At 47.0% G+C, this 26,606-nt stretch overlaps 1 protein-coding gene across 7 annotated transcripts in view; it reads left to right on the top strand.

Annotated features, from left to right (window-relative positions):
• DTNB (dystrobrevin beta) overlaps window positions 1-26,606 on the top strand; it is a 277,429-nt gene that overhangs the window by 198,941 nt on the left and 51,882 nt on the right. The window lies entirely within an intron of this gene.

The raw sequence follows: 26,606 nt of genomic DNA, 5'->3' as shown, positions 1-26,606 counted from the left end.
TAACCCATATGGGAGTGTCCGTGCTCCCACCCAAGGTATGGGAAAGGGCTAGACAAAGAGCACACTGGCCGGTGGCAGACCCAAGGGCTGGTGCAAACCCCCTGTTAACACAAGCGCAATGGGATGCTCAAAAGGTCCTGCTGCTAGATTCTATTGAGCAGGCGCTGTTGCCAGCAGGAGGTCCGGATTGGGGAAAGATCGGGGCCATAAAACAAAAGGCAGGAGAACCAATTGGAGAGTACCGAGAAAGGTTGGAAAAGGCCATTGCGCGCTGGGGAGGACTGGGTCCGATGCAGCTGGGAGGGCTACCCCAACCATTGGTAAATCAATATCTAATCGAGGGGCTTCGGCCGGTGTTAAAGAAACAGGTACAGACCGTCCTCTTCGGCTGGAAGGGAATGACAACCAACGAATTATGCGACAAACTGGAACAATGCCCGGGCTCCTCCCTAGAGGAGAAGAAGGATATTAAGGAGGAAATATTGCAAATGTTTGTCCAAGAGAAACGGGCTCAATTTAATCAGAATAAAAAGGGGGATCAGAGTCAGAACTACATACACGAACAGTGCCAGAAGTGGGGACCTGTTCGAGGTCCAGAGGAACATAGGAGGAGTTGTTATCCTCTTTTCTATAAGGGCCAATTCCCCAACGGAGAGTGGATCCATAACGAAAATGAGAACTGCGACGGTTGTACTGAGGAAGATTTTGGACTAATTAATATGAACGAGGTGAAACAACAATGGACAATACCACCCCCTCTTCCCCCTCCTCCTCAAAACCCTCAAACTTGGACTGTGCAAGGGCCCCCTCCCCAAAATTGGTATCCACCAAGACCCCTTCTCCAAAACCCCGGACCACCCCCCAATAGTGGGATGCAGAACGGACCAAGGGGGAACTGGGCCCCGCCTCGGGGTCCGCCGCAGTGGCAACCAGTGAACCAGTCACATTGGGGGCCGCCAGAACGCCGGCAGGGCGGAAGGGGCGCTGTAGAGGGACGACCTATGCCCTCCGCACCACCGGTTCCGCAGGAACCGTGCCATTATTGCAAGCAGATGGGACACTGGATACGTGATTGCCCAAAGGCTCGTAAGGGGTTTCAGCCCCAATACAATAGAGGGGCCTATTGACGGGACGCTGGCGAGTCGCCCAAGGAGTGTCCTCTCTTGACCATGACATCGGCAGAGGAACCAACCATGATGTTGGACGTGGAGGGAAGACAATTAGAATTTCTCGTAGATACGGGCGCGACTCGCAGCACAATTAACAAGGGGCAATTGCCCTCTTTGCGCCCTACGGCCAGGAACGTTCAAATACTGGGTGTTTCGGGTTTACCCCAAGCGCTTCCTATTTCGGAGGAAGTGCGAGTAACATGCGGCCCGCTGGAGGCTAAACATGCTTTTTTGATGACCACTACCGCCCCGACGAATTTGCTGGGACGGGATTTATTGTGCCGTTTGGGCTGTCAGATCTCATGTACCGAGGAGGGAGTTTTCGTAGACGTCGCGGAATCTAAACGCGACTTGGTAATGACGGCATTGTCTCGGCCCGGCCCCACCGTGTATTGGTGGCGCATGGATGAAGGGGCTCTGGCTACCTGGACGCATATCATAGATAATGTGTGTTTGGACAACGCAGTTCTGCGAGATTGGCTACAACTGCACGAAATTTCGATAAAAACCTTAAAGGATAGTCCACCCCATTGCACTGCGTACTATGATGCAACGGGCGACGACGAGAAATATCGAGAAAAGGTTAAGGAAAAGCTGGGCGAGCGCACGCCTCTACACTTGACACGGATGTGGATCGGCCGCGAGGGAATAGGAATCGAGGCAGTCCTAACCTCGAGTCAGCGTGCATTGACCCGATACCCCGAAGGAGCGGCCGCCCATGTTACCCTCACTACTGCCAAGGGGTGGCCGCCGGAAAGTGTAGGTTGGATGGTAGGGAGGTTACGTGAAGTTCCCCTACAAGGTTATCGGAGTAAGAAGGGCCGTTGGACTTTGAAACGGCTCCAAAATGGCGAAGGGTTCTCAATTGACTTCAAGACACAACGGAGGGATGGAACGTTCGAAGCAACAGAGTTGCCTCCTAAGGGCACCTATGCCATGAGGGCAGTGCTGACGGACCCGGGTGAGTCAGATTACCTCCTAGCGGAGGTGCCAGACAATTTATGGCCCAAAAGCGACGGTGAGGTTGGACGGATGCGAGACGCCGAACCTCTAGTGATAGCAGTGCAGCCGGGGATGCGCTTGCCAAATGTAAAACAGTATAAGCTACGACCTGAGGCCGACGTAGGCATAGCACCAGTGATTCAATCCCTAGTGGAACAGAAGATTATCGTGGAAACTAACAGCCCATGTAATACACCAATTTTGCCAGTTAAAAAGCCGTCAAAGGACAAATGGAGGTTTGTACAGGATTTAAGGGAGGTGAACAAGGTGATACAGGGCATACACCCACTAGTTCCAAACGGAGAAACCCTCATGATGTCAATTCCACCGGATGCAACATACTTCACGGTCATCGACCTTTGTTCTGCGTTTTTCTCTGTGCCCATCGCGCCTGAGTCACAATACTTATTCGCTTTCACCCATAGGGGGCGCCAGTATACTTGGACAGTACTACCTCAGGGGTTTTCAGATAGCCCCACTCTGTTTTCCCGGGCGCTGCACCGCGACCTGGCGGATGTGGAATTGAAGGGAGGGTCAGTGTTGCTGCAATACGTTGACGATTTGTTGATTTGCTCCCCTTCAAAGGAGGCGTGCGAAATGGATTCTTTGGCCCTATTAAAGGCCTTGGCGGCCAAAGGCCACAAAGTAGGCAGACCAAAACTTCAGTTTGTGCGGCAGGTTGTAACTTACTTGGGACACGCCATTTCGCATGGAAAACGAGAATTGGATGCTGGACGGGTGACCGCTATCATGGAGCTGCCTCGCCCTCGCTGGCAACGACAAATGCTGCGCTTCCTAGGTATGACGGGTTACTGCCGCACTTGGATACTTGATTTTGCGCTGCTGGCTAAACCACTGTACGAGGCGACCAAATCAAATGCCCCGGACCTATTGATATGGACGGATGAATTGAGGCGATGTTTTGACGGGCTGAAACAGGCGCTGGTTACGGCACCGTCATTAGGACTCCCGGATTATGCGAAACCATTTACCCTTTACACTCACGCCGTGGGAGGTTTCGCCCAGTCAGTTTTGACACAGACCCATGGGGATAAGGAGCGGCCGGTGGCCTACTTTAGTAAAAAGTTAGACCCGGTCGAACAAGGGTTTCCAGTGTGCTTGCAAGCCGTGGCAGCGGCCAGGTACGCAGTAGAAAGAACAGCGGACATTGTTATGGGACACCCAGTAACGCTACGGGTACCACATTGCGTCACTTCGCTGTTGTCACAGCGAAGCACACAGCATTTGTCTAACACTAGATTAATGCAATACGAATCCGCACTGATCACTGCAGCCAACATCACGATCGAACGTTGCACGACGCTCAACCCAGCCTCACTGATGCCCACTCCTGAGGAGGGCGAACCTCATGTGTGCTCCGACGTTGTGCAGCTAGTCTCCACGGTGCGATCGGATTTAAAGGACAATCCCTTAGAATACCCCGACTGTATATATTATGTCGATGGATCAGCTAGGCGCGCATGGGACGGGTCTCTGTTGTCCGGGTACGCCGTGTGCTCGGATAGCGAAACGGTAGAGAGCGGGCGTCTTCCACCTACATTTTCCGCACAGCAGGCGGAGCTGTGCGCCTTGACCAGAGCGTGCAGCTTGGCGGAAGGCCTTGCCGTCAACATTTACACAGATTCGGCCTACGCTCACGGCGTAGTCCACGATAAAGGAGCCATCTGGAAGATGAGAGGTTTTCTCACATCTGCCGGTTCAGTGATAAAGAACGGCGCGCTGGTAGAAGGGCTCCTCCGAAGCATTTTACTTCCCCGCGCTATCGCGGTAATTAAGTGTCGTGGCCACCAAAGGGCGGACACTGACGTTGCCCGGGGCAACGCAAGGGCGGACGAGGCGGCAGGAAAGGCCGCCAACCAACAGATAGAACGCAACATGCCGATGGTGACACGAGCACAGAAGACAGCCGCACAGATTGCTGACATACCGACTGCGGGACCACCCGCCACACCAACTAAGGACGATATCATAAATTTGCAAAATGCTGCACCGACGGCCGAACACGAGGTCTGGCTCAAACGAGGAGCGATACGCCCTGGGCCAGGGGAAATGTGGACCCTTGATGAAAAACCTATAGCACCCCAGGCTTTACTGCCCTGGCTGGCACGCATGGCTCATCAGAATGGTCATGTGTGCCAGAGGGGGGTGATGGGACAGATAGACTACACTTGGGCAGCGCCAGGACTGTCACGGATTGTATCCGAAGTGTGCCGATCGTGTGTGGTCTGCCAGCAACACAATAGAGGGGCGCCACCGAGACATGCACATGATGGGGGACGACCCCCGCCTAGTGGGCCGTTCGCAACTATTGAGTTCGATTTTACAGAATTGGAACCAAGCATGTCGTTTCGCTATGTGTTGGTAATCGTAGATACGTTCACCAAATGGGTCGAAGCATACCCATGCGTCAAATCCGATGCTCCGACAGTAGTGAAGCGCCTCGTGCGGGATTTTATGTGCAGATTTGGCATTCCCCAGATAATTTCGTCAGATCAAGGAGGCCATTTCACGGCGCAGGTGGTTAAGGGCATTCTGAAGGCGTTGGGCGTTAAACAATCCTTCCATTGCGTCTACCACCCACAGTCCTCAGGACTTGTGGAACGAACGAACAAGACTTTAAAGAATAAACTAGCGAAACTTTGCGCAGACACAGGCTTGAGGTGGCCAGAGGCTCTTCCGCTTGCATTGATGAGCATTCGTTCCACCCCGGGTCGCACTACGGGCCTTTCCCCCCACGAAATATTAATGGGACGACCTATGAGCTTGCCCGTTTCAGCACCAACAGACATGTCCACCCTTGCTTTGCCAGTAATGGATGACATGCTTTTGAGATTTTGCATAGGCTTGTCGAATGTGGCACGCAGCATCCATGCTCGAGTACGAGAGGCGCTGCCTGAACCAATAGGCCACGCCATCCACAACTTTCAGGCCGGCGACTGGGTGCTCGTGAAGCACTTCACCCGCAAGGCTGCTTTGGAGCCACGGTGGAAGGGACCATTCCAGGTGCTACTGGTCACACCGACGGCAGTCTTCTGCGAGGGTAAACCTTCGTGGATCCACGCCACCCATTGTAAGTTGTCCATCCCCGCACCACAAGCCACACAAGACACCGCACCTCACATTGCTGCAGACACCACACCTCACACCGCTGAAGACAATGCACCGTCTAGGGCACCACAGTCTCCTAAGGGCGGCGATGACGGTCATGATGATGGGAATTCTGGGCAGCTGCCTAACAAACCCCGCCAAGGATAGGCTTCTGCAGTTTAACCCACTGAGAGAGGATCTCCCCAAATACCCAGGACACGACAACTACACGTTATTTAAACTTTACTCCGTCAAATACATAACGGCTCCCCGGGGACAGGGGATAGTAGTACATTGCTGTGAGTTGGAGACACATTTCAAGTGGTTATCTGTAAGATGGATGGAAGCCATGGTGGTACATAATGGGACACCACAGGCACGCATGACAACCCCACGCATAGTCTTAACTAAAGTTAGACAGGTGGAAAATGGAAGGTTTACTGGGACCGTGAATAGTCACGCCGCCGCAGGATATCAATGGGGCACGGGCATCGACAATACTACTCTCCTACTGTCGCATGCCCTCGTCGGCCCACACACCACGATAATACTTGAATGTGGAATATGGCCCCCGCGCACGCTGATTAGAAGGAACAAAAAGAGGGGAGAGACCCAACACCAATTCCGGCCTAGTTGTGCCGCCTACGTTATTAAACCCCCTCCTGCCCAGGAAGTAAGAAGGAAGCCAGAGGAGAACACATACTGGAAGGTCGCACGGCATATGGCCACAGTACAGAATAGGACACAGTGTTGGATGTGTATGCACCTTCCCCGCACCAGCACAGCAGGCATACCAATGGTAGTGTTACCCCTATCACTCAATGATTTGTGCTCGAAGCCACTAGATACCAAATGCATTAGTACAACCCTGACAAGCCAAGGTTCTGACGGAACTGCGTGTAAACGAGTTTTCCAGTATTCACCCCCCATCCAGTCCCAACACTTTGAGGAACGTCCGGCGCCGGTCTGGGTTAAACCGGCTAGGGGGGCCCTCTGCTTAGAAGGAAAGGGCCAAGTAATGGTAGGCAAATCCGTGTGTAGAGATACCCTTCCCGCGGACCCGAGAAAAGGGAAACACACGCTCCTAGTGAACGTTACAAGCTCGCCCTTGCATAACCTCACACACCTCCAGTTGGCATGGAAAGGGGAAAACGGGACAAACACTATCCCAGGTCTTCTCACTTGCATGACCACCCATTTAGTGGCCCCGCACGGGACCATGTTTGTATGCGGGAATAAAGCTTACCCGTATTTACCTGATAATTGGGGAGGAATTTGCTATTTAGGATCAGTTTTCCCAGAGATGGAAATGCGACAGCACTTGCATAATACCACCGCACTCATAAGGACACAACGAAGCACCTATTGGCACGACGACGACACCACTACTTTACACGGCGCTGATTGGGAGAAAGCCGTTAGCTTCTTCTTCCCATGGGCTGGGACGGTCATGAACAGTTACCGCATTGACAAAATTGCGTTAATCTTAGAAACTGTGGCCAACGCCACCGCTACAGCACACGACGAAATGTTGGACACAGTTGTCCATCTGCGTACAATGGTTATGCAAAATAGGGTTGCATTAGATATGCTATTGGCAGAACGAGGAGGGGTATGTGGGATAATTGAGGGTAAATGTTGCACTTTTATTCCTGACCCCTCACAGGGTGTCAGTGCTGCTATTATAACGTTAAGGGAAAGCGCTCACTCATTGACAAGGGATCGCTTGGATCGGGAAGCCTCCCACCAGTGGCTTACCGACTGGTTCAAAGGGTGGACAGGCACAATTGTAAAGTGGGTACTAACCGCTTTGGCAATAGTCCTTGGAATCGTGGTTAGTTGTGTGATAATCAAGGCTTTAGTCCTTGCGTGTGTGAGGAAGTTTTCCACAGGATGGACACTGAAGACGACACCGGAAAAGGCCATGGTGATGATCGACCAGCGGATCGCGGGTCCGGATGACACACCAGCTGTCAACTCAACTGCCAGTCGCGGATCCTGGAACGACGACCTGAACGAGTCCCTGGGCCGCGACAATGAGATCTTCGCTTCCGAAGATTGTTCTTCCATTGCTGATATTACCGATAATGATGTCGAGTACACTTATGCGGACCTCGAAGCATTTCAGGCTACCAGAAGGCCGTTTAAACTGGGCCCCGACACGTCGGAAGAAGAAATCGACGATTTCCTGAAGGATTCCTCTCGTTTCTTCACGATATGCCATGCCGTGGCTATGACTATGGGCCGTCCACTCCGCAGGCCTACGCCACCTGAAAATAATGTTACTGATGATGTTACCAATGATGATGTGGGCCACTTGCGAGGGTCCCCGGCTGATGTTTATGTTTCAATGCAGGCTCTGCCTCTCCATGTTTCACGAGCTCACCTTTATGTCTCACAAGCCCACAGTGAGTCAAACGCCACTGACCCAGTTCGGAATTTGGACCCAGCTGTGAACCCAAGCCCGGATGGAGAGGAACTCGATCGTGAAAATACTCTGAGTTCCGAGTCTGATTGTTTTGGAGATTCGCCCTTGAATAACAGCGAAGCAAGCAGCATCGCCTCGGACGATCTCGACTTTGACCCAAAGGAAGTTTCTCTCCCACCTTTGGATCGTTATGCTTTATTTCATGGCCATAGGTTTGAGCCACCTGATACTGACGATGTTGTGTCTTCCCCAGATCACCAGCACGTAAGAGACCTCATGAACATGAATATCGATTGAGCGCTGAAGATCGACAAGGATTTCACTTGGGGAAGCCTGGGCGAGCTCCAGTTGGGGAGGAGTCCGGCTGCACCTCTGTGGTCCAAGGGTGGGTCGGAGATCTTCCTGGGTGTGGACCCCGGTGGAACCAGAGGTCTTCGTTGTGGATTTGGCGCGCTATTCGATCTTCATGTCTCTACGGTCTCACCTCATACACCCATCTACACCCGACTTACATCATACATCCACTTACACCCACTTGCACCCACACACCCGCGGATCAGCCTGCTGGGTTCGTTGTGCGGTACTGGGTACGGGACATGCTCACTGGGCTGCATTCGTGTGGTACGTTACGTTTAGTTACACTCTCTCTCTCTCCCACCTCTTTTGGTGGATTTTGTGTGCCATTTGATCACTCTGCTTTTACGGCCTTACATTGCATACTCACATACAGACGCGAATCATCCTACTGAGTTTGTGTGGTGCTTTGGTACGGGACATTCTTACGGGGCTGCCTTCGCGTGATATGTTGAATGATTTTTCTGTTTTTGTTTGAAATAAAGGCCTTTGATTGGCTCGTAGATAACTTTGTATCTTAGATCCAAAAGGGCGGTATGTAGGGAGCTGTAATGCCCCTCCCCCTTTGTATATCCTTGCTGCTTTACCAATTACCAAGTATAACCAATTATATGTTTTGTTTTGACTTGCTACTGTACTCTTTCATGATACTGAGTTCTTTCTACTGCATTGAGGATGTGTAATATCCTAATAAGGAGTTCTCTGCCTTTGTGCTCTGGCCTGCGTGGGCGCAATCTCTAGTTCCCCTTTCCAGGCCTTGGAGGCAACTCTTATCTCTCTTTGCCTGTTTCCTGTTTTGCCATTATCTTGCAAGTTGACAGTTTTACAAGTGTCCACTCCCCTTTGTACTTTCCCAAGCCAGCTGCTATACAGAAAGTTGTAAACATGTTGTCACATAATGCTGACCATCTCCTTATCAGAAGCTAACCCATGACTGGCCTTGGATGAACTTCCTTTAATTAACTGAACAACAGGATGGGACTATGGTGGGGGACCCAATGAGCCCATTCTGTCTCTGTGTCTTGTGAGCTAACTCCACCCCTGACTTTCCTTTATATAAAGCAATGTTAATTGAATTATTTCAGAGCATCTTGTTGTACTGTTGGTCATTCCTTGTGAGTTTCAATGCAACTTTGCTGTCCTCAAGCTTGAGTACTCGAGTTCCAATAAATATATCCGTTGCTCCTTTCTTCTGAGTTCTTCTGAGTCCCAAGTCCTAAGTCTCAATCCGACATATATATATGTATATATATATATATTGTTGCGGTTTTGAGAGTGTAAATATAACTTCATTAAAGGTTAAAGGTTTGCCCCCATAGTTAGTCCACAAGCAACACGTAGGCCCATTTTGGATATTAGTTATGTCATAGTATGTGTGAGGATCAGGCCATTTCCCTCGTATCATCTGCGTTGTGTAAAAGAAATAAGATAGGCCCCTTTCATTTTGCCTCCACCCTCCAAATCTACCTTGTTGGGCAGAATCCATCCCGCGCCCCATTTTGGCTATTGTACCTCGCATTAGGATGCTCCCTAGTCGAATGACACGAGGTAGGCCTGAGAGAGGGAGGAGCGTCGAGGTTGAAGCGGTGTCGAGGTTGAAGCGGTGGAGACAGCAGCGGTAAGGGCCACCAGCCAATCAGGGCTCGGGTGACATGGCGTGACAGGGCGTGGTAAGGGCGTGCCTATATGAGCGCACGCACAAAGCCCTTGAACAGGACTCGTGGGGGAAAGGGCGTGCTGAGGAGGACTTACGCAACAGCGCTCGTATGAAGAGGACTGTCGGAGGACTGAAGCGAAGGACTGCCTTGTCGGGACTTCTGCGGGAGAGGCGCTTTGCTATTGAACTTGCATTGGGAGCGCCTATGAACATGTATTGGGAGCGCCTATGAACTTGTATCGGGAGCGCCTATGAACTTGTATTGGGAGCGCATATAGCGCCTGTTCATCTATTACGTACGCGGCCGTGACCGCAAGTGTAACCGCCAAGCCCAGCTTACCGTTCGCCCCGTAATTGTCCGATCCGCGCCAACGACCCGCGGGGAGCTTCTGCAGCCCTGACCATCTTCTTCGCGGTGCGAGTCGGGGACCAGAGCGAACTGCCTGGACATCATCCCTGGACCATCAACCTGACCATCTGCAATCCCCGTGTGAGTGTGTCTGAGTGTGAAACGGGCCCGTGTCCTGGGATAAGTATAAGACTGTCTAAGGCTGCACTGTGTGTGTTCGGTGTACAACCGAGGCCATTTCCCCGTGGAAAATCAGGCCTACGTGTTGCTTGTGGACTAACTATGGGGGCAAACCTTTAACCTTTAATGATATTATATTTACACTCTCAAAACTGCAACACTGCACCCCTCCTTCGCCAGGCTCGTCTCCGAGCCGAACCCACACAAGTGAGTATGACCGGTTTTGATGCAAGGGTCAGCAGGCAACAGGTAGCAGAGTGCAGCGCAAAAGGGTATCAACGTGCCGCAGCACTGCTCAGGGTTCCTGCACACTCCCCTCAACAAAAGATATGGGTCCATGGGTGCGGAGGAAAGACAAAGCAGAGAGTTTAGCGGGGGCAAGGGCGCAAAGGTACACGTCATGCAAGGCAATGCAATATGGGAGGCGCAGGAGAGCGAGCAGAGAAAGCTCGTCCCTAGCCGTACGTAACCCCCCATGTCAGCCTACACTACCCTTTCCCTTCCCCGTATTTACACAATTTACAATTTCCGTTTCTATGTCTGTCTCCCATATCCCCCTCTAAAACCAATTCGTCAGCCAATCCCTCCTAAGAAGGAAGAGATGGAATACACACATTGTCAAACTCCGTCATGATGCGTCTCATATTCCAAACATCTGCAAAACCTGGTGTGGAGTCCTGTCACCCTGGTGAGTGGATGTGGATGGTGTGAATAGAGATATCGGTATCAGCCTACAACCCTATTTAACGCCGTCCGGAAGGAACGTCATAGCCCCGGATCCCGTCGGCTAGTCAAAGACAAGGGGACTAATCCCCCTTGGTAAGGGGAGACGGCCGACGAGGAGATCCGCAACAATATATACTAGCAAAAGTACCCGGCATTGCCGGGTAACAATGAATGGCTTCCTTGCGGGAATATGGAATATGATATACGCAATCTGGGTCCATCATCTAGATCGAATTTTAAAAATAGATCACAGGTACAGTGGACTCTGAAGCAGTGGAGTGACACCCTATCCCATGGAAGTTACACTCACAAACTGCTTACGAAGTACCAGGCTATGCTTCTGCAATTTAATAAACCATTCGTGTAAGACAATGACATTATTTTGCTCCTTCAGCTGACAGTTTTGTTCAGTTTCAGTAACACGCACAGTAACACACACACACACACACACACACACACAGTAACACACACAGTAACACACACGCACACAGTAACACACACGCACATAGTAACACACACACACACACACACACACACACACACACAGTAACACACACACACACACACACAGTAACACACACATACAGTAACATACACACACATACAGTAACATACACACACATACATAGTAACATACACACACATACATAGTAACCCACACACACACAGTGACACACACAAACATTGTAACACACACACAGTAGCACACACAGTAACAGTGTTTGAAGCTTTACCGATGGAAAGTCACTCCTGCCTTTTTTCGTCCTGTTCGTCACGATTTGTGCACCCGTCGGCAGCACAAGACGGAATTTTGCCTTAAAGTACAGTAACACACACACACACACACACACACACACATACACATACACATACACACACACACAGTAACACACACACACACACACACACACACATTAACACACACACATTAACACACACACACAGTAACACACACACACACAGTAACACACACACCGACACCGATATCATATATGGTATAGCAAGATGCATATAGCTATCACCGGTACCGATCTCGAAAAGCGAGATGCGTATATCTATCACCTGTACCGATCTCGAAAAGCGAGATGCATATACCTATCACCGGCACAGTTCTTATATAGCGAGATGCGTTTTACCTGACAAAGTTAAAATAAAAATCTTAACCGAATCAACAACGCCGCCTAGGCAACCATTCATTTCGTCAACCATTACATCAACCAACCACCCATCAACATGTCCATTTCGGCGATTGACACAGTTTATGGGATCGTTTTCTCACACGCCGACTCTATATATCTACCACCGTATATCTATCACCGGCATCGATCTCATAAAGCAAGATGCGTTTTACCTGACAAAGTAAAATTTTAAAAAAGTAACACCAGAACGAGAATCCCAGCCTCAGTTAAATAAATGCATATATACACTTCGTTATAAAATCGCAAGATATGGTAAATTTTGTCAGATTTCACTCCAGATTTAGACATTATTTAGTCTACAGCATGCAATTCTCATATCCAAAACCAGATTTTGATGATATGCTTCAATTATGTAATGGTAGTCGATCGTGTTTCCAAGGAAAGGCATGTTTGAGTAGGCCGAAACAAAATGGCGGCTTAAGAACCCAACGAGGTGCAGTGGGCTGACCAAGATGGCAGGCCACAATATTGGTAAACCACCACATCAGGTTTTTTTCTTATGAGCACCTCGTTAATCATCTTCAAAAAGGATGTTATAACACACCCAAATACCCAGTTTTCATCCTCGCAATATGTTGGAGGTCCAGGTGTATGCTTGCAAAGTTTGGGGCCGATAGGTTTCATGGTTTTGGAGTTATGGAGGCAACTTTGAGTTTTGCATACACTTGTGACAGTATCCGAATTTATCATCCATAATGGCGCACTGCTAGATGGCTCCTCCGGGGCTTGGCAGGCAATGTGGACATACGTGGCGATGACGTCATGACGTTTGCTCATTAGGTTGGAGCACCAAATTACAGATACAGTACTACTATATATATATATATATATATATATATATATATATATATATATATATATATATATATATATATATATATACAGTGATCCCTCGTTTATCGCGGGGGTTACGTTCCAGAACCCCCCGCGATAGACGAAAATCCGCGAAGTAGCGACCATATTTTTATTTTATTATTTATATATATTTTAAAGCTTTATGACCCTCCCCACACTCTTATTAACCTTTCCCACACTCTTATTAACCTTTCCCATACTCTTATAAACACTTCCTATACTCTTAAACACTTTTTACACTCTTAAACATACGTAATTTTAACAACATATAAAATTCTAATGGGTACTCACCATTGAAGATACTGTAGCGACCCATGGGTCCCCCAAGCCAGACCAGCATCAGAATCTCCTTGCTCCAGCCGGTGACGTCACCGGCGGGGACCCGCGGCGCAAGAGTGGCTGGTCACGTGACCTCCAAAGCGTGCCGCGCGTGCGGGTATAATCAGCTACACCTGTTGATCACGTGACCACCGAAGCACGCCACGCTTGAGAGGCGTGGCTTTCGGTTTCGGTTTCTGGTTGTGCTTTATAATGCAGCCCGATAAACGGGTTTTTCAGAATTTCAGTGTTCCCGAGTTGGTTTTGAGAATAAATATCTTCTCGGACGAGTTTGTGTCTTGCCCGTCATTTCGTCCGTATCAAGCAAGAGCCCCGGCTCTTCAATACTACAACTTGCGTGATGAAGATGATGATGAATTAGCTGTGCAGTACTGATGACGATGAAGGTGATGACGATGATGAATGTACTGCACAGCCAGAAAGAGCATTACAGTTACCCATACGTGGGTAACTAGCGCAAGTGGAAGCTGCCGCATCTGCGTTTTCCATACGCACGCACGACTCTTTGTCTCTTTGTCTACCCTTCTACTGTACACTATGTACAGTATTTTATTTCTTGTAATATGTTTTAATTACTGTATTTTTCTTATTTTTTTACGTTTTTTACTTTTTTAGGCTAGAAAATGCTTATTTTACCACAAAAATATTTAAAATAATAGTATATAAAAATACATTTATACCGCAAAATCCCACGATATAGCGAAAAATCCGCGATATAATTTTACATATACTAGCGAGAAAAACCCGCGATGTACCGAAGCCGCGAAAAGTGAACCGCGATATAGCGAGGGATGACTGTATATATATATATATATATATATATATATATATATATATATATATATATATATATATATATATATATATATATATATATATTGTTACGTTTATGGGGGGTAGGCAATGCAATACCTTAGGGCCAAGTAGGATTGTGTCGGGTAGTGTGCTCCGTCGGTTGTGAAGAAGAAGAAACCTGTAACTAAGTCAGGATCCGTTAGACCGGATGTCGTGTAAGAGTGTATCTTTGTCCCCATGACGAGGGCTGGGGTTATGTTAATTAGGTAGGGGTCAAGGGTAAATCCCCTGTATGTAAATGGCCTCTCTAATGTCTCCTTTGTTCATTATGACACAAACCACACCAGCCATGCACGCTACACCTAAAATAAGCATTAAATAAGTAACCGGAACCAAGACATTGAAAACTACCACGGTTCCGCCAGCCGAGCCATCACCAGGGCACAAGAGGTGCGTGAGGCCACGCCCCGAAGAACGATTGGTCAGGACGTCCATAGAGCGATGAGATGGGACTCACTGATAGGAACGTGCGCGGACGTCATCGGATGACGTAAGAGCCAGGGGAACAAAAGAATGGTGTCCCCGACATTTTCTCTCTTGTGTAGGGGCCGTCATCACGAGCAGTCAAAGTTATATCTCTTGCGCTGGGTTTGTTTGTGAACGGTCGCACTTCCCTGTCGCCCTTGGAGTTCGGGCTCGCTCTTGGTATTGGCATTCGCACAGCACACTCTGTTCCTGACTTTGTGGATGTGATTGCGAGGGGATGCATCCTGTCCTTGGTTCATTGATGCTGACTTTGTGATGGCTCAGGGTGGCTGAGAGGCTTCGGAGCATTGTGGAACGTGGGACGAGGCCCTGCTCGTTTCATGTTTACGGTTGGTGGGCGAAAGGACTTTGCGCCAGCACTTGTGTTTCCTGCGCAGGGACGCGGGACCTTTGACGGCCCCAGACGGTCATGGACCGCAAGCGGATTGCAGGCAAACCCACCTCACAAACACTACGCATTATTTTCACATTTATTTTATCATCCCCTTGTGTTATATACGAGTCTGTATTGGGTGCTCCATTTAGGAATCTTGGTTTTATTGTGCATTTATTTGTCCCTGGCATGTTATTTGTCCTTTGAAAACAACATAATAGACTGACTGAATAGATAGATTGAAAGAACCACCTTTAGAGGCCATTTTTCCCTGCAGAGCAGGGGTTGGCCTTTTTTGGGCACCATGGCCCCCTTTTTGATGCAATGTTTTATGACCAGATGCCCTTCCTGACACCAACCCTGTTAGTTGCGTTTTGCGACACACAGGGAATTACCAGTGAACTGGTACTCAATTTGCCGACCTCGGAAGGACGACAGGCTGAGTCAACCCCCCTGGCGTTAATTCAGCGATCGACCAGGATTCAAACTCAGGATCCCAAGCCGGCACCCTAACCGCTAAGCCAACACCTGGCTTATATAGATGGATTGAAAGCACGAATCAAATTTAGATTGAAGGAAAGATTGCCAAAACAGACCAAATTGATCGACGCACAGACCAAATGTGAATTGAAGATGAGATTGCTGCAACGGATTGAATGGAAATTGAAAGATAGATAGTTGGAAATGGGGTGACGCCACATCGGGAATACATAGACTAAACTAATCACAACGCATGTTCCCATTCCCGAACTAACCCTTAGAGAATGGGAAAAGGGTTACCTTACATCGACTAAGAAATAACTATCTCAGCATTCCTAAAGTGCCATCGTGCACTTACCTTTTTTTAAAACTCCAAATGAGAAAATGTTTTTCCCCCCAACACTTTCAACATTGATATCCAATTCTTCTGCGATTGTCCAAAATTAGTTGTTCACCACATTTAATGTTTCATTGAGTGACTGCAGTGGATGTTAGAATGCTTGAACGTTCTCCTCCCTTTCACGGACATATTTGAACTCGCTGACACATGACAAACATGCTTCACCAAACTGTGCAGACAATGTCTGGTGAATCCCAGTTGGTTATATGTTCTCCTTCACAAGCAACTTGATGATCCACCCCTGTTCTACAGCACATGTGACAATGCTGGCCGCCATTTGAGTTTTACCATTCTTTATGTCACTTCCTGTTGAACTTGCTCAGGGTAGACTATATAATTGTGCACAATTTCAGCAATGAATAACATTATATGTTCGACAATTCAAATAAGTCGATGCCAACCATGAATTATGAACTGCCCGCTTAGTACTACTACTACTACAACTACAAATCTGTATGCCTAGTTAAGGGGTGTAGTGATCCCAATGGGAGGGGTGTTGACATTTTTGCACTTAGTTCCCTTCAGACAGGGGCAAGGTTAAGTTGGTGTAAGAACTTTGGGAATTCTGGCTTGGTGCCAGTGATAGCATGCCTACTCTTCACGAAGGACACCATGAGATCTTTAATATCCACCAATTAATGAAGGCAGATGGGACGCCCGCTTCATGCCCATCCAAGGGACGGGAATACTCATTGATAAATCACCCTGCCTGTGAAACACCGGGATGACAGATTTGGCTGGGCTGAGATTCAAATCTAGGCTAGAAGGCTTAGAGGTGAGTGTACATACCTCGAGGTCTAGGCCATCGTACCAGTCAGAGTTTCCTGTTTAGTACCTTCCTGGGAGGCCATTTGTCATGTATTCTCTCAGTATTTTGGCTTAGTTTGGTCATGATAAGAAATTACCATGACACAGCTGATCTGGACATGCACAGTGTGATCTTGGCATGCTATAGAAGCCATCTCAGACATACTTAAATAATTAAAACTTCATAGCTTATTTAAATACTTAAACCTCAGCTTCAGAAGCTTCACCCAGACCCCACAAGGAGATCTATGGTGGCCCACATGACTCGTGCTAGAGTGCCCCTATGGTGGCCCACATGACTCGTGCTTGAGTGCCCCTATGGTGGCCCACATGACTCGTGCTTGAGTGCCCCTTTTCTCACGCGAACTGGTCACCCTGGTCAAACTGACTGTTGAATGATAAAATATGAAAGCCTTTTAACAGTAGAAGCAGTCCCTCTGAATGAAAGACACAAGTCTTTCGATACTCTGTTGACACCTATCATTCATTTATTACCTCTGCTACCAAAGGTGGACGTAGGATATGTTTTTCACCCCTGTCTGTTTGTTACTTACTAAAATCGAAGATTTTTCAAGTATATTGGTTGGTTTTGTGCATTATTACTTCGTAATTTTTACACTTTAACAAGTATGTTGATCACTCCGGTTTGTGTGTGAGTGTGGGTGTTTGTGTGTTTGTCTGTCCGCTCACTTATACTTGCCTACAGTTCACAATTTTAAACCGATCTTTACGACACTTCACCAAACGGTAGAGTTGGTAGTCCGACAGAATCCTATTTATTTTTGAGGTCAAAAGGTCAAAAGGTTAACTGAGGCCAAAGGTCAACAACCTTTTCAAATTTCTAAAATCTTCCATTTTCATCCGATTGACTTTAAATTTGAATAGGCTTTACATATAAGCTAACTGAATTCAATCACCAACTATTTTTGAGATTAACATATGCCAAAAGGTCAACATAGGCCAAATTTCTAAAATTGTCAATTTTCATCCGATTAACTTAAAATTTGAAGAAGATTTGCATATCAGGTCACTGAATTCAACCACCAATTATTTTTGAGTTCAAAAGGATACTCTGCTGAGTGCCATTCTACTTTGTTCTCTTTTTCCAAGTGTCACTCTAAGTGATTTTTCATTCTGTCTGTTTGGTTGTTTGTCTGTCTGTCTGTCTGTCTGTCTGTTTGTCTGTATGTCAATTGCCTACAGGTCACAATTTTAAACCGATCCTCACGAGACTTTAGGAAATTATAGAGTTGGTTATAAGGAAGAAGCCTATTTGATTTTGAGGTCAACATAGGCCAAAAGGTAAACATAGGCCAAATTTCTAAAATTGGCAATAGTCATCTGATTTACTTGATTTACTTGATTTGCTTGATTTACTTGATTTACTCTACCAAAACATCTTGATTTACTTTCCGAAAAGACCGACTGGACAACCCTCCCATCCACTTTCTGAATAATCCTCTCCAAGAAGTTCTGTCACTCAAGCTTTTGGGTCTCACTATCTGCCATGATCTTTCCTGGAAAAAACACATTTCAAATCTGGCCTCCTAAGCCAGTCGCCGACTGGGCATCCTCCGTCGTGCGAAGTCCTTCCTTGGCACACCTGAGCTCCTCACCACATACAAGGCTTTCATCCGCAACTCAATGGAATACTGCTCTCCCCTCTGGGCTGGTACTCCTGCCTCACACCTAGCTCGCCTTCGCGCTGTTGAAACCAAAGCATTCAGGATCATTGGAATCTCCCGCGATGAAGCTAACTCCAAGGGCCTCTCACTCACTCACCGCAGGCAGGTTGGTGGTCTTTCCGTCTTCTACCGACTCCTCTCTGGCCTTGCCCCCCCCAGCTCTCTCTGGGCTCTGTCCCGCAAATATTCCTACAGGTCGCACAAGATCTGCCTGCAACCCTCTTTTGGTTAAACTGCCAAAATCAAGACGCTCTGCTCACCTTCACTCCTTCATTCCTCTTTTCTCCCGCCTCTGGAACAAACTCCCTCACTCTCTTCAATCCCACTCCACCCTCCAAGTCTTTAAAACAGCTTTTCACCACCATCTCTTATCTTCCCCCATCCAAAACCTTGATCTTTTCTACCCCCGCTAATTTCACCCCAATTCCCCTTTTTGAAATACCAACTTCTGTCCTGGAAGTCCTTGGTGTCCTTGTGCTTTATACTTCTCCCTCCCCACCCCCCCCCCCCTTCCCACGCCTCCTCCCCCCGGGCCCTATCCCTTCCACACATCTCCCTGCTCTCGGATGTTGTGTTTGTGTGCTTCCCCTTTTCTCCCCATCTTGTCTTCCGCTCCCTCTTTTTGTGTATTTTGTTTGTCTGGTCGATTTGTTTGTGAAGTAAATGTTAGCTCTTTCATGAGCCTCGATTCAGTATCCAAAAAAAAAAAAAAAAAAAAAAATTTGAACCACCAATTTTTTTGGAGGTCAACATATGCTAAAAGGTCAACAACTTCGGTGAAATTTCTAACATCCTCAATTTCCATCCGATTGACTTGAAATTTGAAGAGTATTTGCATATAAGATCAATTAATTCAACCATCAATTATTTTTGAGGTCAACATAGGCCAAGAGGCAACAACTTTTTTCAGGCATTTCGCAAATATTGTGCTATGCACGACATATTTATTGTTTCTTTGTTTGTCTGTCTGTGAACAAGATATCTCAAAAAGTTGTGGATGGATTCTGAATGAATTTGCTGGAGAGGGTGGGTATGTGACATAGACAAAATACTTAGATTTTGGTGAAGATCTGAATACAGATCTGGATACGAGAATTTTTACATTTTTGAGTGATTCTTCACCATTGAGTGTATATGGCCAAATATATTTATTTGGCTATATATATGGCCAAAAAGGATATATAGCATAATATTTCACAAAGTTGTGGATGGCTTATGACAAAACTGGGTGGATGAGTTGGGTAGGTGACAAGAACAAGCTGATTAGATTTTGGTTCAGGTCCGAATTCAGATCTGGCCAATCAGTGGAATACAAAACGTAAACTGTTCAGCCTGGCGGAGGTATGCTTTCTACCGAATGCCGTTCTCGTTCTCTTGTTTTATTCCCTCCCTGTGACCGTTTACCTTTTTAATGAGGCAGAAAGCCATATAGTAGACAAGCAATGAACATTGGGTGCAGCACCTTCATTTAGTGAACCGAGCTAAACCATAAAGTATACATATTTTATTTTTTAAATCCTCTCTTGTATAGTGTTCATGTCTATTTTTTTATCCCTCCTCCCTATTTTTTTACCTTATCCCTAAATCCTGTATGGTATTCAGTGCAGATACATTTGCTCATTTAAAAAAAATTTTTTTTAAGGGAGTGCCTTTTCTTTTAATATTAAGTATGTAAACTATTTACGAAATGTCAGAGGACACATTCATACAATCTAATTTGTATAACTGTGAATATCATCAGGCTGATCTAATTTGTGTCATCGTTCTGCTTTATCATGTCATGTCACAAAGGAAGGGGCTCATGCATTTCCAACCTGGAATGATAAATTATCAAATATTGGAGTGGGCACCTCGATCTGAACCATTTTGACCATCCTCGTTGTAATCAACTCAACCGTTTGGAGTGTCATTATTAATTCTGAAGACATTGGGTCTGACATTCTGAAGACATTGAAGACAACAGGAAGTGCCGTCCTTGGCAATTGATAAGACCGACAATAGAATATCATCTCAAGAGGAAAGAAAACCCTGCAACAGATTATTTGACAGAACAGAAAATACTCTTTCATCACATTAAACTTCTATGATTTTAATTACGTTTTAATGATAAAGGTTTGCACTCAAAATGCTTTAAGCAGGAACATTGTATAGAATTGGCAACGGCACTGATGGGCAGTTATTCACACAGTGAGTTCCACCATTCATGCAGCAGTCGGGCCCCAGATTGTAATTACCTGACCTTATCTTGATGTCGATAACCTTTTATAAGGTGTAACGCTCTACCCTTGGTGTCCCCATCAGTAAGTACACTGTGCCTGGCAGTATCACTTTGGCCATTTGCAGGGCCTCTATCAGCCCACATGTGCCAGCATCAATGAGCGGTGTTTGTGCAGCTCGTGACTCGGAATGATCGGAGCACACGGTGTACCACTAATTTCATCTCTCCTATTAATGCGTAAATTGATTGTGCTTTGGGTGGACAACAGGATACGAAAAAGCATATCTGTTTTTTGCAGTTCACCCATTATTTCGCTCATGTTATATGACCCGTGTAATGTGAGGTGGCGCATGTTCTGTGGTTCTTCGTTCGTATGCGGCACGAGGCTGCAGAGGAGCATCATTTGTTGAGGGTGCGACTGTGCCACTGATGAAGTGCCCTCTGCTGTGGTTATGGCAGCAATTTGTAATTTGGCCATGGTGCCGGCAATATTTCGCTTACTTTTTGGGAAGGACACCATGGGATCTTTAATGTCCACCAACTAATATTGGCAGAAGAGACGCCCGTTTACCATCCAACCGATGGACAGCACACACATTGATAAATCACCCTGACTGTGAAACACCGAGATGGCTGTTTATAGCTGGGTCAGGACTCAAACTCAGGCTAAGCAGTTTAAAAGTGAGTGTGCTTGTCTCTAGGCCATCCTTTTAGCCCAGGTTCTGTGGTTGTGTAATGTGATTTGGCCCCTATAGTGTGAGGCAGTGCGTGCAGATGAAGCGTTCATGTTATTTACTTGCATCACTGCTTAATTGTGTGTGCTTGATTTATCTGCCTCTTTTTTTGCCCACATTCTGGAAATGATAATTTACAGGCCTTAACCCATTTACATTATTTGAACAATTTTATGATTATCTCCCCAAGAGAGAAAGAGCAATATGCTATCCAGGACTTTGTGTACATGTGTACGACACCAAAGCATGCCATATAACATGTGTCAGCTTTGTCTGAATGAACTTTATTTAGTTGTCATCTGCTTTGAGATATTACACCATCTCAAGGTGAAAGGGGGAAAGCTACCTTCTCCAGATTTTGAGAATTATAGCTAAAGCAATGAATATATAATGCTCATTCTAACCACTGACTCACTCACTGACTGACTGACTGATATTAACATTCGGTACCTTACGGGTGTTGTAGCAAATTGAAATTTGGCGTGCCGACAGACATCGAAGCTTTTGCACCAGGGGGAAAAAAATCACAGAACCATCGGAAAGGGTCCGTAAATGAAAATTTACATTAAAAACCCTAAACACGTCTGTAAAAAAAAAAACCCTGAATTTATATTCTTTGTGTGGCACATTTCTGGCCCGTGTGTGGCACGGACACTTTGTGTGGCACATTTCCTGAGAGATGCCCTGTGCCAGTTATCAATCGTTCTAAGTGCAAAAACGAGATTCGGTCACATATTAGTTTGCCTGTCCTGAGATATGACCTGTGCCAGTTATCAATAGTTCTCAGTGCAAAATCGAGTTTCGGCCACATACGTGTTTGCCCGTCCTGGGAGACGCCAAGTGCCAGTTGTCAATCGTTCTCAGGGAGGGAAAGATTTTGGCCTGGCTAATGGGCGATGCTTGTGACACTGTGGAAGAGGGGCAAAGGCGTGGCCTCTAGATTCTAGAATGTGCAGCGCTTGTGACATGAGCTGAGCTTTATATGTAAGATTCCACTGCATAACAATGTATATATCATATCCACACAGCAATATGTGTAACTGCTGTGATAACTGTATATATAATCAAATACACACAGCAATGCATGCTCACATATTTATATATGCCACTTACTAGAGACCGTATATTGTACACCGCACCTTTCCTATGCCATCTCCAGGCATTGCAAATCGTCATTGCCGGGCACCGAAGGGGGCTTGGCAGTGACGCACGCTGAAAGGGAGTACTCAGTTTTCACTCTGGTTGTTTGTTTTCTTGCTTTCTTGTTTTCTTGTTTGTTTGTTTGTCCGGGCGATATCTCAGCCATCCTTTGAGCTCGGAAGCTGAAATTTTGGCACAAAAGTGAGCAAGCACTTTGTCAAAAACACTATTTTTGGTTTTTTGATTAATCAATTAATTGATGAGTTATTTAATTATTAGCGATTAATTAAGTATTTATTTATTTCCTTTCTCTTCTGGCCATGATCTCAGGCACCTTTTGAGTTAGGAAGATGATATTTGGACATGCCAATGACAAAGTGATTTGGCTGTAAAAGATATTTTTGATTTATTGATTAATCAATTAATCGATTAATTATTTAATTATTCGATTAATGACTCTTTTTTTTTTTTTTAGTTACAGATTCTGATGAAATGGTGATGAGTTATGTGTTCTATTAGCGAATTGATTAATTATTTTATTTTTTTGGATTATTATTTATTTATTTTCATTATTAATTATTCATTTATTTTATTTCTCATCTGGGCAATATCTCAGGCACCTTTTGACCTAGGAAGCTGATATTTGGACATGACGATGACCAAGTGATCTGGCTGTAAAGGCAATTTTTGATTTAGTGATTAATTAATTAATCGATAAATTATTTTATTATTCGAAGAATGACTTATTTTATTATTTTTTTAAAGTTACAGATTCGGATGAAATGGTGGTGGTTTACGTGTTCTATTACCCAATTGATTAACTATTTAATTTTTTTATGATGATTATTTATTTATTTTCATTGTTAATTAATTATTTATTTTATTTCTCATCTGGGCAATATCTCAGGCACCTTTTGAGCTGGGAAGCTAATATTTGGACATGACAGTGACCAAGTGTTGTGGCTATAAAGGATATTTTTGATTTATTGATTAATCATTTAATCGATTAATTATTTATCGATTAATAAATTAATTATTTAATTTTTGATGAATGACTTTTTAAATTAAATTTCTAAAAGATACATCTTCGGATGAAGCACTAGTGGTTTAGTTATGATATTAGCCAATATTGATTAAGACAATATTTTATGATTATATTTAATTGATTTTAGTTATACAATTAATCAATCAATTTGTGTACACTGTACACCTCTCCCTCCCAATGCAGCCTCTATGAGCTGCACTGCGGTATTGCCGGGCGCCGGAGGCGCCCCGGCAATGCCGCGCTGTAGGATATTTAATTATTTGGCATGGGGGCGGTGTACTTTGAATGTATCTGTACTTGTTTGAACATTTTTTTTTCATACAATTGGAATTCCTCATATCTGACCTGTTAATGAGGCAGTTTTGATGCACCAAGTAATTTTTACATCTCACCGCTATATATATATACATACTCGTTGCAAATCTGACAGCAACATTTACACAAAGATCTGGCCGCATTTCAGTATTTTTCCCTGAGTGTGGAACAAGTGCATGTGTGCCCAACGTGATTCTTGAGCGGACGTGTCCAGCCTTAGGATGCCAAACCACATAGTATATAAGTCGTGCCACCACAAGTGGATTGACGGAGAGTCCCTTGAGATAAATTGAACATGGTCCATTGCCCCCCCCCCCCCCACCCTCCTCCACTGGGGTAGTCCAGGAGGGTTGGAGAGATTTTGGACTTTACATCCGATTGTTCGAAATCCTTTTTCGAACAATCATAATTCCTAAATGCCATTCATTGTAGAGTACGTGTTTTGTGTCAGTGATATATAAAATAATTTTAATAACCACTTCTTTTATACGGGTCTCTTCTTCATCTACTGACAAGCCGTTGCTGCCTTTATGTATTCCAATCACTCCGCCGTGAGCGGTGAATGATGTAATCTCAAGCGTCACGCCGGGAGCCATACATATGAACACGGATGGAACCGTAGCCAGGCAGATGCAAAACATGCAGAACAAAACAATTTGATTGATTTCAATGCAAAGGAGAAGATCCAGATAAAGATGGGCAATCCTTTATAGCAAGGCATTTAGGAGTAAAGTAAAAATGACATCTATATATATAAAACACAGTGTGTGTGTGTGTGTGTGTGTGTGTGTGTGTGTGTGTGTGTGTGTGTGTGTGTGTGTGTGTGTGTGTGTGTGTGTGTAATGTTACCGATAGACTCCTAAACGGAGAGGCTTACGTGCTTGATATTTGACATAGACATGGCCATTGAGCGTGGGACGAACATGGCCGAACTCAAAATATTTGACGATCCATATTTTTTATTCATATTTACCTCAGCGCATTTCAGCGAAGTACCCGCTAATCTCAGCCGGTTCCAGAGCAGCTCGCTGATTCGCTCAGAGCGATCACGTGATGTTCCATTCCCGCCGCCAGACTGAATCGCTCAGAGCGATCACGTGATGTTCCATCCCATCACACGTCACTTCACCTTTTATGCGATCGTGTTTTGTATCGATTTTGTGCGATATGAATTAAATGTCTTTGAAACAGCTGTGAAACGTCTTTCCACAACCCTTCCGTAACCGATTGGAGCAGTTTCTTGCCGCACAAAACGAGATCCGCGAAGCAAGTTGGTCGAGTCATGCTGACCAAGATGGCGACACGGCGGCTTCACTTTTCACGGAGTATGAGCGTTCTATATATTTTCAATTCAGTGCGCCCATGATTTTTGGCATAGACATGACCATTGGGCCTTCACGGTGTAATTTGTGCGAGGCTTTTGTCCGAGTGAGCTTGAGTCGAGAGGGCGAATGTACGGGTTGGGAATGTACGGGTCTCCCTTCCCCCGCCCGGCAGCGCCGGTACTGGAGGACGTCACAGGATCGGTGAGTCTCCAAAATCCGCTTCGTGCTGTTGCGAATATGCAGGACTATGTCCGATTGTTGTGCTGCTCTCCGACCATGAGAACTGCAACGTCATTGTTGACTGGCCTTCCCTCCCCCTTCCCCCTCCCCCCTCCGTCCCCCCTTCCTTCCCCCTCCATCCTGCCCCCTCCACCCTACCCTCCCCTCCCCCTCCCCCTCCCCTTCTCCCCTCCCCCTCCATTTTCCCCCTCCCACCCCCTTTCCCCCTCCACCCTACCCCCTCCCCTTCTCCCCTCCCCCTACCTTTTCCCCCTCCCCTCCCCCACCCTTCTCCCCTCCCCCCATCTTATCCCCTCCCCCCCCCGTTCCCCTCCCCTCCCCCGCCCAGCAATGCCGGGTACTTCTGCCGGGTCCCCCCCTCCCCCTCCCCTCCCCCCTTCCCCTCCCACCCCTCCCCTTCCCATCCCTCACCCTCCCATCCCTCACCCTCCCCACCCCCCCTCTTCCCTCTCCCCTCCCCCCCATTCCCCTCCCCCTCCCCCCTTCCCCCCTCCCCCTTCCCCTCCCCCCCTCCCCCTCCCCCTTCCCCTCCCCCCTCCCCCCCTCCCCCCTCCCCTTCCCCCCTCCCCCCTCCCCTTCCCCCCTCCCCTCCCCCCTACCCCCATCCCCCCTCCCCTCCCCCTCCCTCCTTCCTCCCCTCCCTCCTCCCCTCCCTGCTCCCCCCTCCCCCCTCCCCCTTCCCCCTCCCCTCCCCCCTTCCCCCCTCCGGCCCCTCCCCCTCCCTCCCTTCCCCCTCCCCCTCCCTCCCTTCCCCCTCCCTCCCTTCCCCCCTCCCATCTCCCCATCCCCTCCCCCCCTCCCTCCTCCCCTCCTCCCCCTCCCCCCTCCCTTCCTCCCCTCCCCCCTCCCTCCTCCCCTGCTCCCCTCCCCCCTCCCCCCTCTCACCCCTCCCCCTCCCACCCCTCCCCCCTCTCACCCCTCCCACCCCCTCCCATCCCTCACCCTCCCCATCCCCCCTCTTCTCCCCTCCCCGCCGTTCCCCTCCCCTCCCGTTCCCCTCCCCTCCCCCGCCCGGCAATGCCGGGTACTTCTGCTAGTCAATAGATAAAAGGCTTCGTGCTGTCGCATCCTGTCTCTACCTTTACTTACCAAAAAGTATTGGGACGCACCCAAACTATAAATGAACCCTACTAACCT

This window comes from Myxine glutinosa, chromosome 2 (assembly GCF_964187855.1).
Source record: "Myxine glutinosa chromosome 2, kmMyxGlut1.1, whole genome shotgun sequence".
In the NCBI taxonomy this organism is placed as follows: domain Eukaryota; kingdom Metazoa; phylum Chordata; class Myxini; order Myxiniformes; family Myxinidae; genus Myxine; species Myxine glutinosa.
This window is presented reverse-complemented; position numbering and strand designations above follow the sequence as displayed.